Here is a 15,123-nt window from a genome sequence, read left to right as displayed (position 1 = left end):
AGGGCGTAGCATTAGCATTAGCAGTAGCAGTAAGGCCGAGCTCAGCCCCTCAGCGTCTCCCGTGCAGCCGGGACTAGACCAGGAACAGAATAGGGACCATTTTGTGACAGTTCGGAGGGGACAAGGCGCTAAACGCCGAACCTCAGAGCGCCGTGAGCTTCACGTCTATAATAGGTTTTCTCCCCTCAGCGATCACACGCCCGCTGAACACACGAGAGAAACTCTTGTAATCGGGAGTTCTATTGTTAGAGACGTGAAGCTGCCAGCTGCTAGCGTTAGGTGTTACCAGGGGGCCAGAATGGGTGACATCGAAGGAAACCTTAGGATCTTAAAGCAGAGTAGGACCCGTTTCCGGCGAGTCGTGGTTCACGCAGGCGGTAACGACGCCCGGCGGAGACAATCAGAGGTGCTCAAAGTTCAAGTAGCCGCGGTGTGTGACCTAGCGAAGTCGATGTCGGACACTGTAATATTTTCTGGTCCCCTGCCCAATCGGATCAATGCTGAATTGTACAGCCGTCTCTCAGCATTCAACAACTGGTTATCCAGATGGTGCCCTCAAAACAACGTTGTCTTTATTGATAACTGGAGTGCGTTTTGGGGAAAGCCCGGGCTCATACGCAGGGATGGCATCCATCCGACTTCGGAGGGTACATCCCTATTAGTTCGGAATTTGACCGATAGTCTTAGTCGTGTTAAGTGACCATCTAGGGATGAGCCCCAGGTGCAGAGCAGCAGTTCAAGACGCTCCTCTGTCGCTGAACTCTCGCCCGTTCTGTTACATGTGAAGTGTTCAGATTCAAGACAGATAGAGACTGTGTGTGTCCCTTGTGTCCCTCGTGTCCCTCGTACAAATAATGCCAAAAAGTCACATCTCAGAAAAAATATTTCAGGCGTCAGACCAAATAACTTAAGGAAAATAACAATCACAAATGACACAAATACACAAATGAATAAACACGTAAAATGTGGACTGCTAAACATTAGAGCAATTTCCTCCAAATCGCTCTTAGTTAATGAATTAATTAGTGACTATAACATAGATCTTCTAGCTCTAACTGAAACGTGGCTTCAACAAGACGACTACGTCAGACTAAATGAGTCCACCCCACCCAGCCATGTTAACTTTCAGACCGCCAGGAGCACAGGCCGAGGTGGTGGTGTGGCAGTGATCTCCCACTCAAGCCTACTCATGAGCCCTAAAACTAACAATGCATTTCACTCATTTGAAAGCCTTATGCTGTCAATCACATGTCCAAATATGAAAAACCAAAAAGGAGTTTTGTTCATAGTTATCTACCGACCTCCTGGTCCCTACTCAGAGTTTTTAACAGAGTTTTCTGACTTTATATCAAACTTAGTGTTAGCCTGGGATAAAATAGTTATAGTTGGAGACTTTAATATCCACGTGAACATGAGTGATGACGCTCTCAGTAATGCCTTCAGCGCCTTGTTAGACAGCATTGGTTTCACTCAGAATGTAAATAAACCGACTCACACTCACAAGAACACTCTGGATCTTGTCCTAACGTATGGAACAGAGATTAGTGACCTCATTGTCCTCCCTCAAAACCCTATATTGTCAGATCATTTCCTAATTACCTTTCAGTTTATTCTTAAAGATCATCCAGTCCCACAAAATAAAGTTATAATGAAAAGGACAATATCTGAAAAATCTATCTCAAAATTCAAAGAAATAATAGAGCCAATATTCAGTGACATGTCATGTGATCCTGCTGAGAACAGTTTTAGTCCCAGTTTAAGTGATCAATGTGTCGACTTGACCATGAATTCTCTGAAGTCTGCTCTTGACGTTGTCGCGCCGTTAAAACAGAAGGTCATTAGGCCAAAGCGCGCCTCCCCATGGTACAACCAAGAACTGCGTTCACATAAACAAAAAGTTAGAAAGTTAGAGGGATTATTTTGTCGCTCTCACACCGAAGAATCCCTAAAAGCATGGAAAAGTTGCCTGCTGTCCTATAAGCAGGCTCTGCGTAAGGCCCAAACCAGATATTATTCAAATCTAATAGAAGTCAACAAAAGTAACACTAAATTCCTTTTCAGCACTGTAGCTAGGCTAACAAACTGTCACAGTGCAGTAGAGCCCTCAATCCCAGCTACACTTAGCTCTGATGATTTCCTCCTATTTTTAATAATAAAATAAAAACAATCAGAGATAAATTAGATGAAATTACCCCCGCTATTAGCCCTGAACTAGCCCAAGCTGTAAATCTAACGTCCCATATAAATCCACCTGTAAACCTAGAAAGGTTCACAGCTGTTGATCAAGCAGAGATAACTTCAGCCATTATGTCCTCTAAAAGCTCAACTTGTGTCCTAGACCCCATTCCAAGCAGACTCCTCAAAGACATTCTTCCCCTAATTATAGACCCTATTCTTAATATAATAAATACTTCACTCGAAAGTGGCTATGTTCCACAGTCCTTCAAACATGCAGTCATTAAACCTCTTCTGAAAAAGCCTAATCTAGATCCCGACCTATTGGTAAACTACAGACCTATTTCAAATCTTCCCTTCGTCTCTAAAATCCTTGAAAAAGTTGTAGTAAAACAGCTTTGTCGCCACCTGCAGGACAATAACTTATTTGAAGTTTTCCAGTCAGGGTTCAGAGCCCACCACAGCACTGAAACTGCACTAGTTAAAGTCACAAATGATTTGTTATTAGCCACTGACGATGGACTGGTCTCAATCCTGGTTCTGTTGGACCTCAGCGCAGCGTTTGACACCATCGACCACAACATTCTACTGCAGAGGTTAGAATGTGATGTAGGTGTTGGAGGAACAGCCCTCAGCTGGTTTAAATCCTATCTATCTGATAGGTTCCAATTTGTTAATGTAAACCAGAGCTCCTCACCAAGCTCTAAAGTAATTTACGGTGTGCCACAGGGTTCGGTACTCGGTCCAATTCTGTTTACTCTTTATATGCTACCATTAGGCAACATTATCAGAAAGCATGGCATTAACTTCCACTGCTATGCAGACGACACTCAGCTGTATTTATCAATGAAACCTGATCAGAGCGATCAAGTAGACAGACTTAGTACTTGTGTGAAGGAGATAAAAACCTGGATGACACTAAACTACCTGCTTCTTAACCCTGAAAAAACCGAGGTCATTGTGCTTGGCCCTAAGCATCTACGAGACGCTCTATCTGAGCAGATAGTCACACTGGACAATGTCAGTGTAGCCTCCAGTTCTACTGTAAGAAACCTTGGAGTCTTATTTGACCAGGAGCTCTCATTTAAAGCTCATATAAATCAAGCTTGTAAAACAGCCTATTTCCATTTGCGCAACATCGCCAAAATCAGAAGAATCCTGCCTAAAAGTGATGCCGAAAAACTTATCCATGCATTTGTAACGACTAGATTAGACTACTGTAACTCCCTGCTTGCAGCGTGTCCTAAAAGCTCCATAAAAAGCTTTCAACTGGTTCAAAATGCAGCAGCAAGATTACTAACAGGAACAAAAAGAAGAGAGCACATTACGCCAGTGCTGAAGTCTCTTCACTGGCTCCCCGTCGAGTCTAGAATCAAATTCAAAATTCTACTCTTGACCTACAAAGCCATAAATGACATGGCCCCATCCTACCTCAAAAATGCTACAGAACCATATCATCCAAACAGAGCTCTTCGCTCTCAGAATGCTGGCCTTCTGGTGGTGCCAAGAGTCTCTAAAAGTACTGTAGGAGGTAGAGCGTTTAGCTACCAAGCTCCTGTGTTATGGAATCAGCTCCCGACCCATGTTAAATATGCTGACACAGTCTCTTCATTTAAGTCCAGGCTTAAAACGTTCCTCTTCGAAATCGCTTATGGTCAGAGTAGTTAGGAACAGAAAGATAAACCCACAGCTTCAGCTACGCTGCCCTAGGAGTAACTATGCTGGGGGAAGTATGCCAGCTTGAGCACTATCCTCTTCTTCTTCTGACTACTTATGCTATCAAACAATATTTATTTTTTGATTCCACTTGCAAACTGTTCACCGCCTTCTTTTCTTTCTCTCACTCCTGAGGACCTGTGGACCCAGATGCCCCTCCCCTGGTGAAGTGGTCCCTGCCCTGTGTGGACGATCCCTCATCTGCCTGAAGAGTGGCTCCAGTTCGCCTCAGTCGGTCCCTCATCTGCCTGAAGAGTGGGTCCAGCTCGCCTCCGACGGTCCCTCATCTGCCTGAAGAGTGGGTCCAGCTCGCCTCCGACGGTCCCTCTTCTGCCTGAAGAGTGGGTCCAGCTCGACTCAGACGGTCCCTCTTCTGCCTGAAGAGTGGGTCCAGCTCGACTCAGACGGTCCCTCTTCTGCCTGAAGAGTGGGTCCAGCTCGACTCAGACGGTCCCTCATCTGCCTGAAGAGTGGGTCCAGCTCGACTCAGACGGTCCCTCTTCTGCCTGAAGAGTGGGTCCAGCTCCAGTCTCCTTGTGTCCGTCTGTCCGTCTGTGAGAGTCGGATCTCTCCTTCACTGGAACTCCTCCAGGTTTCTACGCTTTTTTCCCAAAGAGGTTTTTTTTGTAGTTTTTCCTGGCCGAGAAGGAGAGTCTAAGGACAGAGGACCCTGGGACATCGTCCCTCGCCACCACAGACATTGTCTGACTTCATCGCCACCACAGACATTGTTGATTCATTTCTCCCTGTGGCCCTCAGAGGCAACTGTTGTTGTGATTTTGGGCCTTACAAAAATAAATTGATTTGATTTGATTTGATTTGACAGCAGGTGGAGCAGTGGACCCTGAAGTGGGAGTTTAAACTGTCCGTACGGAAGTCTCAAGTGATCTGTTTCTTCAATGGGCATAGGGACGTCTCCCTTCGACTGCATGGGCAGGTACTCGAACAGGTCAGGGAGGTGAGGTTCTTGGGGGTCACCTTTGACGAGAGGCTTAGTTGGCGTCGGCACATTGATGAGGTCAGTGGTAAATGCAAAAGGGTGAATAACTTGCTTCGTTGTCTATCCGGCCAGGACTGGGGGGCCAGCAGAAGGTCGCTCCTGGGTATTTATCGGGCCGTCATGAGGGCGGCTATTGATTATGGCTGTATAGCCTACATGTCTGCGGCTGAGACTAACTTAAAGAAGCTTGATGTGGAGAAAGCCCAGGCCTTGCGCATCTGCTGTAGGGCTTTTAGGACCTCCTCTGTCTCGGCGCTGCAGGTTGAGTTGGGGGAATTGCCGTTACGGCTCCGGAGGCTAGAACTTCTGTTGGCTTACTGGGTGAATGTGCAAGGTCATACGAACTCTCACCCGGTGAGGGACTTTCTCAGGGTTGATGGGGGGCAGACTGAGGCTGGCGGTATGGTTTTCAGCCAGGTAGGAAATGCGAAGGCGCGGCTTGCGGGGGTTGGTGATCTGCGTGTGAGCCCGTCGGTGGCTTTGTCTGCTATAGCTCCGTGGAAGTTTGTCCCGGCTCCTGTTGATGTTAGCTTGCATGGCAAGCTTAGAGGAGTCGCTGGGAGGGCACCGCAGTTTGCCGTTCAAGCGCTCATCGATAAGCACTCAGGTGATGTGTTTATTTATACCGACGGGTCTAGGGATCCTGAGAGTGGGCGTACTGGCGCCGCTTATTTTGTGCCTGACCTGGGGCTAGCGGTCAAGAAGAGGTTGACAGATCGCCTTTCTGTTTTCACGTCGGAACTCATAGCGATACGGTTGGCATTGGAATGGGCGGAATCTGCTTTGCAGTGTTGCGGCATTGTGGTGGCCTCTGACAGCCTTTCTGCATTGCAAAGCATTAAATCTGGGAAATCGGATTGCAGACAGGATGTGTTGAATGGCATCTTCTGTCTGATGCTCTCCCTGTCCAGGAAGGATGTGAGGGTTTCCTTCATTTGGGTCCCTGCGCATGTGGGGGTGGATGGTAACGAAATGGCTGATGCACTGGCTAAACGTTCCCTTCGGCGGCCATCAATTGATGTGGCGGTTGAGTTGGGCAAGTCTGAAATCAAGCCCGTTATCAAGAGTCATGTGGTCGGCCTTTGGCAGGAATTTTGGAGCCACTGTGTTACTGGACGGCATCTCTATCACATACAGGGTAGTGTGGGTACTTGCGGATCTATGGGCAGGAACGCGTGGGAGGAAAGGGCCTTCGCCCGCATGAGGATTGGCCATACTGGACTCAATTGGTCACTGAGTAGGATAGGCAAACATCCGACCGGTCTGTGTGGTCACTGTCGGGTGCCAGAGACTGTCGAGCATGTGCTGATTTGCTGTGAGGCTTATGATAGGGAAAGGGCCGGGTTGGCCTTGTGGTTTCGGAATAATGGGCGGGAGTTCAATCTGCGGAACGTTCTGGCGATCCAGTCACAGGGTTTGTGTCAGGCTGTGGTTGCTTACTTATGTAGCACAGGGCTGGGTAAACGTGTATAGAGGTGGGGGGTGTTGGAGACTGAGCCGAGGATGAGGAGCAAGAGGATGTTCTAACGCGCTTGGACTTCATGGGCCTAGAAACGCCAAAGTGATGGAAGAAGGACTTCTAAAGGATAAAACGACAAAGATGTCCCATGACCTCATGGGCTTTGTAAAACAACAAAGACGTCCCATGATCTCATGGGCTTTGTACTTCCAAAGCACCGAACGTCAAAGAGGGCGAGGAAGGTGAAGAAGAGTCTCCCTGGAATAAAGCCGGTTGGTCTCTGACACAACAACTATTCTAGCCACAAAAACACATCATGACCTCATGGGCTTTGTAACGCCAAAGCAATGGGAGGAGTACTTTTACGGACTACGACAGAGTCTGAGGACTACGAAACGTCTGAGGAACAAAGTCTGGCGGTAATGCAACACTCGGATGCCAACCGCCATAAAACAACAACAACAACAACAACTATTCTAGTCACAAAGACATATCATGACCTCATGGGCTTTGTAACACCAAAGCAATGGAAGGAGTACTTTTACGGACTACGACAGTCTGAGGACTACGAAAAGTCTGAGGAATAAAGTCTGGCGGTAATGCAACAATTGGATGCCAACCGCCATAAAACAACAACAACAACAACAACATTGATATTACAACTTTTGAATAATCCCCTTGTAGAATTTTGAATGCATGCAGTGTCCCAAGGCTGTCTGTGTCTATCTTTTCCCTTTCCCGTTCAGCTAAAACATAATTTTCTAGTGTCTCCAAAATATCCCTCCAGTTAGAGGAAGGATTGGCACGGTGCCGTTTTGGTGGTCTTATCAATCCATCAGTTCAATTCAATTTGACGGTGACTCAAAGTGGTCGTGACAATCATATGGCTATTGCAAAATTGTGTGGATGTGCCATGTGACCCATATTGACCCAAGCTATTCTTATTTGGCGCCTGTCATCATCTTGAAATGTTGACCTGGCGTTGTTTTTATTTTGTAATACTAAAACGTCCCTGTACATCATGCCAAAAAAAAACTCTTATCAACAATACTCCTCTCATATCTTAATAGGGAATGGAGGAAAAAAATACAAAAATAAAAAATAAAAATACAAAATAAAATAATAATATTACTTAATTAATTAAAGGCGGTATGGACGATTTTTCGGCGATTTGAGAACGCAGGCAGAAGTGTGCATGCGCACTCCCCCGTGCGGACTGATACAACACACACGTGCGTTTGTTTATTAGCGCAACGGAGCGCATCGCATCTCTCGTCTCCCGTAGATTTCTGTCCACTTCTGCGTCAGCTCGAACTGTTTTTCTCCGTCTTCATTTTGCCCCTTACACTGAGGGAACTATATTATGATAGATTCATGCGCTTAGGCATGCGGAAACGTGGGGAAGAGCCAGACGCGGCTGCAGGTGAGCGATAGGTGCGTTTTATGATCGATACGTGGCAGGACTAATGATTTATCCACGCCACGAGGAAATATGATAAAAAATTTGCTGAAAAAAATCGTCCATTCCACCTTTAATAATGGATTCATAATTATCTTGCCAATAATGTTCCCCAGTATGTCATTAAGTTACAGGATAAATGAATAAAAAACATCAAATATACATTGCTTGTTTGTTTTTTTGCAAATAAATCCCAAATAATTGAGATATTTTCTAGAAATTAGGATTCATAAATTGAAAATATTCCTGCCATACTTGAACATTGTGAATCTTATTACGGGACATATTACGAGTAAGAAGGTGTGCGGGAATATTCTCTATTTCTAAACTTTGTGTTTCTCCTTCTCCTCCAACACAATAAATGAATGTTCAACGTTCTCTTTCACCTGAAAATTACGATTTGATTATTTATTTGGAATACAAATATGTTCTAAATTCTAAAAAGTTAAATACCAATGTATGTAAGATGGCTAAAATGATAAAAAAAAAAAAAAGGCTAGAATAATGTATAAGGTCTCCTTTAATTCTGCCAGAGTTCAAACTTGATTGTGGATTTTTTGATCTAAATTCCACAAATCTCCCAGAAGCCTTGGCTGCACTAATCTGAGTTTAAAGGCATAAGTGGAGGGTCACAGTGGGCAGTCTCTTTGAGCAGAGTCCTCCCCTGGTGTGCTCCTCTCTCATCATCTGCCATCCAAACTCAATTGACAATAATTTCATCATTTACCCGGCGCCTCCATCAGCAGTGCACATCTATTTAGGTTCTCCTCCCCTGGAGAAAGACAAAAATCTGAGGGTTAAAATGCTTGATGAGAATCCCCGTAGCAGTAAATCTACTAATTATGTCTAAGTGAAAGACGATTGCAGTTTAGTTGGAGAGACTTGACCCTGCTTAAACAGCTATTTGGGAATGCTAGAAGCACTGTTGTTTGGAGAGAAGAAGTGATAAATGAATGCTGCGGCGGCTCGCGTTGTTTTTTTCAACTTGAAGATTTTGGAGCAGAATATCATTAAAAGGTTTGAATGTTTTTAGATATTTGTTTTGTGCTGAAAGAATTTGCATCTTCCATCAAAGCTCCCAATGACATTTTTGTTTACCATGCCATAAGAATTATTTTCAATTCCAAAATTCCTGGTATTTTTCATGCCTGATACAACACTCAAAGCAATAAGTGCATTCAAAGTCAATTTACAAACACTTTATTCCTTGACTCTGCAGTCGGAGCAGGTAACGGAAATGGTTGTCATTCCCTGTTAACCACCACTATCAAGCACACAGACACATTTAAATTAAAGGTCCCATAACATGCAAAATCGACTTTTCAGAGCTTTTAACCTTCTTACATTGCTATTTGTGCTTCATATATGTACCCAGAGTGTTTTTCTGATTGATTCCCGCAGTGTTTAGCTCTATTACAGACTACCTCCTTTCCTCGAATCTCCAAACTGACGGGGGTGTTCACAGGACCGCGTCATAATCACAGGCACGCGTCATCATCCCCCCTCCCCCCTCTCCACCCCCCTCCCATCTGTTTTGGGCATATTGCAGCGGTCTGTAGAGGGAGGCAAAGATGTGGTAAATGTGCAGGAGATCACGAGTATGGGAAGTGTGACGTGGGAGCAAAACTGAAGTGCTGTAACTGTGGGGAAGAACATAGCTCTGCCTATGGGGGATGCAGGTTTAGCAAAAGAGCTGCTGAGGTGCAGGAAATAAAGGTCTCTCAAGGTATATCTTATGCAGATGCAGTCATGAAAGTTTCAAGTAACGAGTTTAGAGTAAATACAGAGAGAGGAGCCAGCGCTGCTCCCAGCCAGGGCGAAATGAGAAAGGCCAGCGTGGCTCCCAAGAAGTGTGAAGGTTTCAAGAGTGGAGGTCCCAAGTGTGCAGGTTCCAGAATGAATGAGAATACCCTGGTTGTGGATAGAGAGGATTTTGTACTCTTTATGGTGGATGTTGTAAACTGTGCTGCTCAGACTCAAAGCAGAACTGAAAGGATCAGGATCATTGCTAAAGCTGCAGGGAGATTCCTTGGAACAAAGGAGCTTGATTGGTCAGATATAGAAAACAGGCTAAAGGCGCTAAATGGGAGTCGGAGTGATGGGGGTCTGCTTTTGGGGAGTCAGAGTGATCAGAGTGACGAGATGGGGGTGGGGGTGGTCTCCTGTCCTCGTCCAGTCTCGTAGACGCACGGCTACCAAGCAGCGACGTCAGTGGAAATATTAAAGCCTATAGAATGAAGCCTAAAGAATAAAGCTGTACGGTGGAAGCACCGAACGTCAAAGAAGGAGAGGAAGATGAAGAAGAATCTCCCTGGAATAAAGCAGGTTGTTGTTGTTGTTGTTGTTGTTGTTGTTTGGTCTCTGAAACAACAACAACTATTCTAGTCACAAAGACATATCATGACCTCATGGGCTTTGTAACACCAAAGCAATGGAAGGAGTTCTTTTACGGACTACGACAGTCTGAGGACTACGAAAAGTCTGAGGAATAAAGTCTGGCGGTAATGCAACAATTGGATGCCAACCGCCATAAAACAACAACAACAACAACAACAACAACAACAACAACAACAACAACAACAACAACAACATCTGCTTTACGACGAAACACGGTTCAAAGAGGCCCAAAACTTCATATCACACTCTTTACTGTTATCACAATGGTGAAGGTTGATGTGGCAGCTGATGCAGCAACCGGGACAATAAACGGAGAGAAGTTCTATCCGATACCGAAAAACCCGGAAATAAGAGCGCGATGGACATAAGACTTTTATATATATTTATAGATCTATAGATATATCTGTTCTGCGCACGCTGTAGAATAAACACCAGATTTATTTAGGCTCAAAGTAGTGTTGATCTGAAGTTCTATCGTTTCTCACTCAGTCGCGCGGAGCGGCACATCGCGGAGCAGACAGCTGTGGGGGACACACTACGTCACGGGTGGGCGGGGCACACACGTGCTCTGAGACTACGTCACCCGTTGGGCGGGGGAGCCAGATCGCTCTTCGCAAGGGTGGGGGCGAATGTCAAACCAAGCCGTTTGCATTTCCGGGTTGGTGAGGGGGTCCAAGGTCTGGGTGATATTTCTTAACTATTATGTTAAGGGTGTTGCACAACCCTTATTATTATCAATTATACACTTAGGATAGACTACGAAACGTGAAAAAAAGCATGTTATGGCACCTTTAAGTGATGATAGCCTGGCCAGCAAAAGGTGTGGTCTTTTTTTTTCATCAACTCATTTGTTTGTGTGACTGAAATAAACGTGTTACTCTGATTGAGTTTGGCCTCATGTGACATGCAGGATGAAATGGTGACCACAGAATGTATAGCTCCAGAGTCCAGTCTGGCTTAGTCAGGCCAAAGTCTTGTGAAATAGGCTTCTGTTTATGACTCTCTACATAAACTTGCTGTTGCTGTTTCACTGTTTTTGGACTATAATTCAACTCGCTGAATATGAACATTGTAATTTGCCCATAGACTCCCTCAAGTTCTGTGAAAGTCGTAATTGTTTAATCAATATATTAAAGCGATCAGTGCCTTGACATTAGTTTGTAAAAGCAGTGTTTTGCCTGAGGTGTGCCGGGACGTGGGAAAGCATTAACAGAGTGATTCACAGTGAAATGAAAGTGTGTGTGTGTGTGTGTGTGTGTGTGTGTGTGTGTGTGTGTGTGTGCGTGCGTGTGTGTGTGTGTGTGTGTGTGTTTGTGTGCACCGGGGTAAGGTTGTCAATTAGACCCAGACAGAGCAGGCTGAGATATCGATTGGGGATTTTAGATAGTGGCCAATAACCACTTAAGTGAGAGATGCCTTGAGCATAAACAATTACACCCTTAATTAATCCAGTTGGAAAGTGGTGCAAGTCATGTTTAATTTAAAAATAATAAATGACAACAAATAACAAATGTGAGCCCACAATCAAACTTTAAATTTTAGTATTATCACTGTTCATTGGGTTAATATATAGTCTTTGTCAAAAATAAATACAAATAAATAAAAGACTCGATTTAAGAACGTTTTGGCAATGAGACAGTATAGAAATGCTGTATTAATGTAGGAGCTGCAAAAGAACATTACATTGAAAACACTGTTACAGGACGTTCCCACAGATTGTGTGTGATTTACACTCAATTCGAGGAGGGTTGAGCGTGTGTTTTGACTATTTTACTTGCAGTCACACCAACTACAGCGTATCTGACCAACGCACTGCAGGTTTACATGGCAGAGAATGACCTGAAAACCACTCCCCTCTGCGTGTCGGACAGGTAACACATGTCAAGCTCTCAAGAAACTATTAAGCAAACCCCATATTGAATCACAGTATTCACAGTATGAGACATCATTTGAGATAGACATTTATTCACATTAGCAAAATACACTTCCTGTGATTTCTCTGACTATTTTCTGATAATCCCTGCCTGTACCTTTCCAGACTAAATGTAGCTGTGCATAAAAGATTTCATGCATATTATTTTAGGCTGCCAGTCACAGCCAAACAAACAAGAACACATTGTCTGGTTTTGATTTACTGTACAAAATATCTTCTTGGACTGTAGGAAATGTGGGTGAAACAGTCTGAAAACAGGACAAGTTACTGACTGTGGCTTTAATAGTGAGTCTTCAAACTGATAATCCTTCTTCAGCCTCATCAACGCTGTGTCCCACAGAACCACCGGGACTGTATTCATTAACACATTTGTCCCTGGAGTTTCTGCTCTTTCTATTTTGGACTGACATGCTCAAAGGCTAGTGGACGTGTCCTTCACATTCAGGCTTATTAAATGTACGCTGGACGCCAAGAAACTCACACATGAGAGACAAACTACCATCAGCAGTCCTCTGGGCCTTGGCATTTCAGACGTACCTCAACAGCAGTCTAACGTGACAAGGACATGTCATCCCCGAGCTGTTGGTGTGGATTACACCGCTCCCCCATTACATGCCTCTCTGAGTGGGGTCAGGATGATTGTATACTTAGGTCCATCATTTGAATTATAGGTCTCTAGAAAGTCTTCACCCTAAAATACTCTACACCTTACCAAAGATACAAAGATGTATTCATTTTTAACGAACTAAAGTGACTTACTTCTGAATTGGGAAATTTACAAGGGATGTGACAAAATATTGAAGATTAATGTTTTGGTAACATTAATATTTATTTTCTTGTAGGTAGACTCAGTATTGTTTAGTGAATTTTGATACTGTATTTTGTTTTACAATATGTCAATATCACAAACTGCTTAAACTATATTATTATTATTTTATTTTATTTTATATTATTATAGTATATCATATTGTCATCTTTAAAAATGGACCTAAATCATTTTGCTGTTCCTTTTGTGATAGTGTTGTAAAGCCTTCATGACTGCAAGATTAATTAATCACCAACTATGAAAAACCCAACGTAACCATCACATGCCGTTTGAAACAGACTTTGGACTTAATGGTCAATGTGTTTTCGGGACAATATTTGCCTTGATTTTAAGTTAAAGTGGTTGGCTCATTGAACTAAAACGCAGTTAAGATAACTATATTTATATATACTGATTTTTGCTAAAAAGTATAAAAAATGTTATCACAGAATATATATATATATATATATATATATATATATATATATATATATATATATATATATATATATGTATATATACACGTGCACACACACACACACACATACACACACACACACACACACACACACACACACACACACACACACACACACACATACATACATACATACATACATACATACATACATACACACATACACACATACATACATACATACATACATACATACACACACACATAGATACATACATACATACATACATACATACATACACACACACATAGATACATACATACATACATACATACATACATACATGCACTTTTCAATGTAAAGTAGATATCTGAAGTTCTCACTGTCCAACACCAGAATAGCCCGTGGCAAAGTCACCCCAGGTTTGCCTTGGCCCTCCCTTTCCCTCCTCCAATCAAATATCAGCTCTGCCTTTCTACCTCTGAGTCATTTTCCAAAATGGGCCACTAATTGGGTTTCTCCTGTGATTAAGTCAATAACAACCTTCATATTAGAGTTTAATGTCCTCTAATGAGTCCATTTGTGGGCCAATGGCTAATTACGTCAATGCTTGTTTAAAGATAGCTTAGTTTAATTGATGGGCATTACCATACCACTTTCTTAAATCATGAGGAACAGGTACTTTTAGGCTTTTTCAGACAAGCTAAAACAGACCCAGCAGAATCATGCATCTTGCTGTGAAATTTGTAAAAATGTTAACGATAGCTCTGCAGAGGCAGAGAAACCCATTTAACACTGACTGACAAATGTGCTTACTCCTCAGCAGGCGCGTTCTGTTTTATTACTGTTGATTGTATTCAGGCTTTATAGGGCGATGTCTGTCATTTCAAAGGCTATTAAGCACTCCAAGAACAAAACGCACCATTTAACATCACGAGTCATATTGTCTGACAGAAAGAATACAAAAAGTAGAAAATAAGAAATAGAGGGGGGATTTGAGTACAAGTCTTCAAGTCTACAAACACCATGACCTTTGCCCCCAGAGGATGTGTGCGTGGGACTTTTGGGTTCAATAAGGCGATGTACACAAAGTCATCTGGAAGAGAATGGCGGCACAGGCGCCTTCAGGTTCGTGGTGCTATCTGAACGAAAGGTTGTTTAAAGCGAGTTTGTCTGTTTGTGCACAGCTGCAGCCCCGTGATAAAGTAAAGAGCGGCTTGACAGGTGAGACCCTGTGTCAGTCCACATGCTGCTTTGCTTTCGGCTTAAATGTGGAAAAAACAAACAAGTGTGAAAATATAGTTCCCTTTTCCCCCCAACTAAATATGGACACCGCTATTATTGTTGAAAGAAAAGTCCTTCTGAATACGGATATTACACTTTTTCTATCGTCTGCATCATGTCGTACTCCTCCTGATGCTAGTAATGTGTAGATATAGGCTACATTTGTACAAGTGAAAAGTCATATAACAATGTTCTCTCTTTGTGGGCATTAGAATGAACAATAACATTCTTTGAGTATTCCAATCATTAGCAAAATGGGTGCCAAACCAGGCAAAATGGTGAGCAAATTCAAACAGTATTCAGTAAGTCTAAACAAGATGGATTCCACTGTCTGTGCCTGCATTTCACTTTTAATGGAATTTCTACTAATTACATCTTCAACTCTCATCAAAGTAAACCATCTGCTAAGAGATAACTCTAAATCTTTCCCCCATGTGCCATCTGCTCTCCCAGCATAGGTTCTTGTGTTATGCGTT

This window comes from Eucyclogobius newberryi, unplaced genomic scaffold, assembly GCF_026437365.1.
Source record: "Eucyclogobius newberryi isolate DKJ021-1_F unplaced genomic scaffold, fEucNew1.0.hap1 SCAF_7, whole genome shotgun sequence".
Lineage (NCBI taxonomy): Eukaryota > Metazoa > Chordata > Actinopteri > Gobiiformes > Gobiidae > Eucyclogobius > Eucyclogobius newberryi.
Note: the sequence above shows the minus strand (reverse complement) of the source record.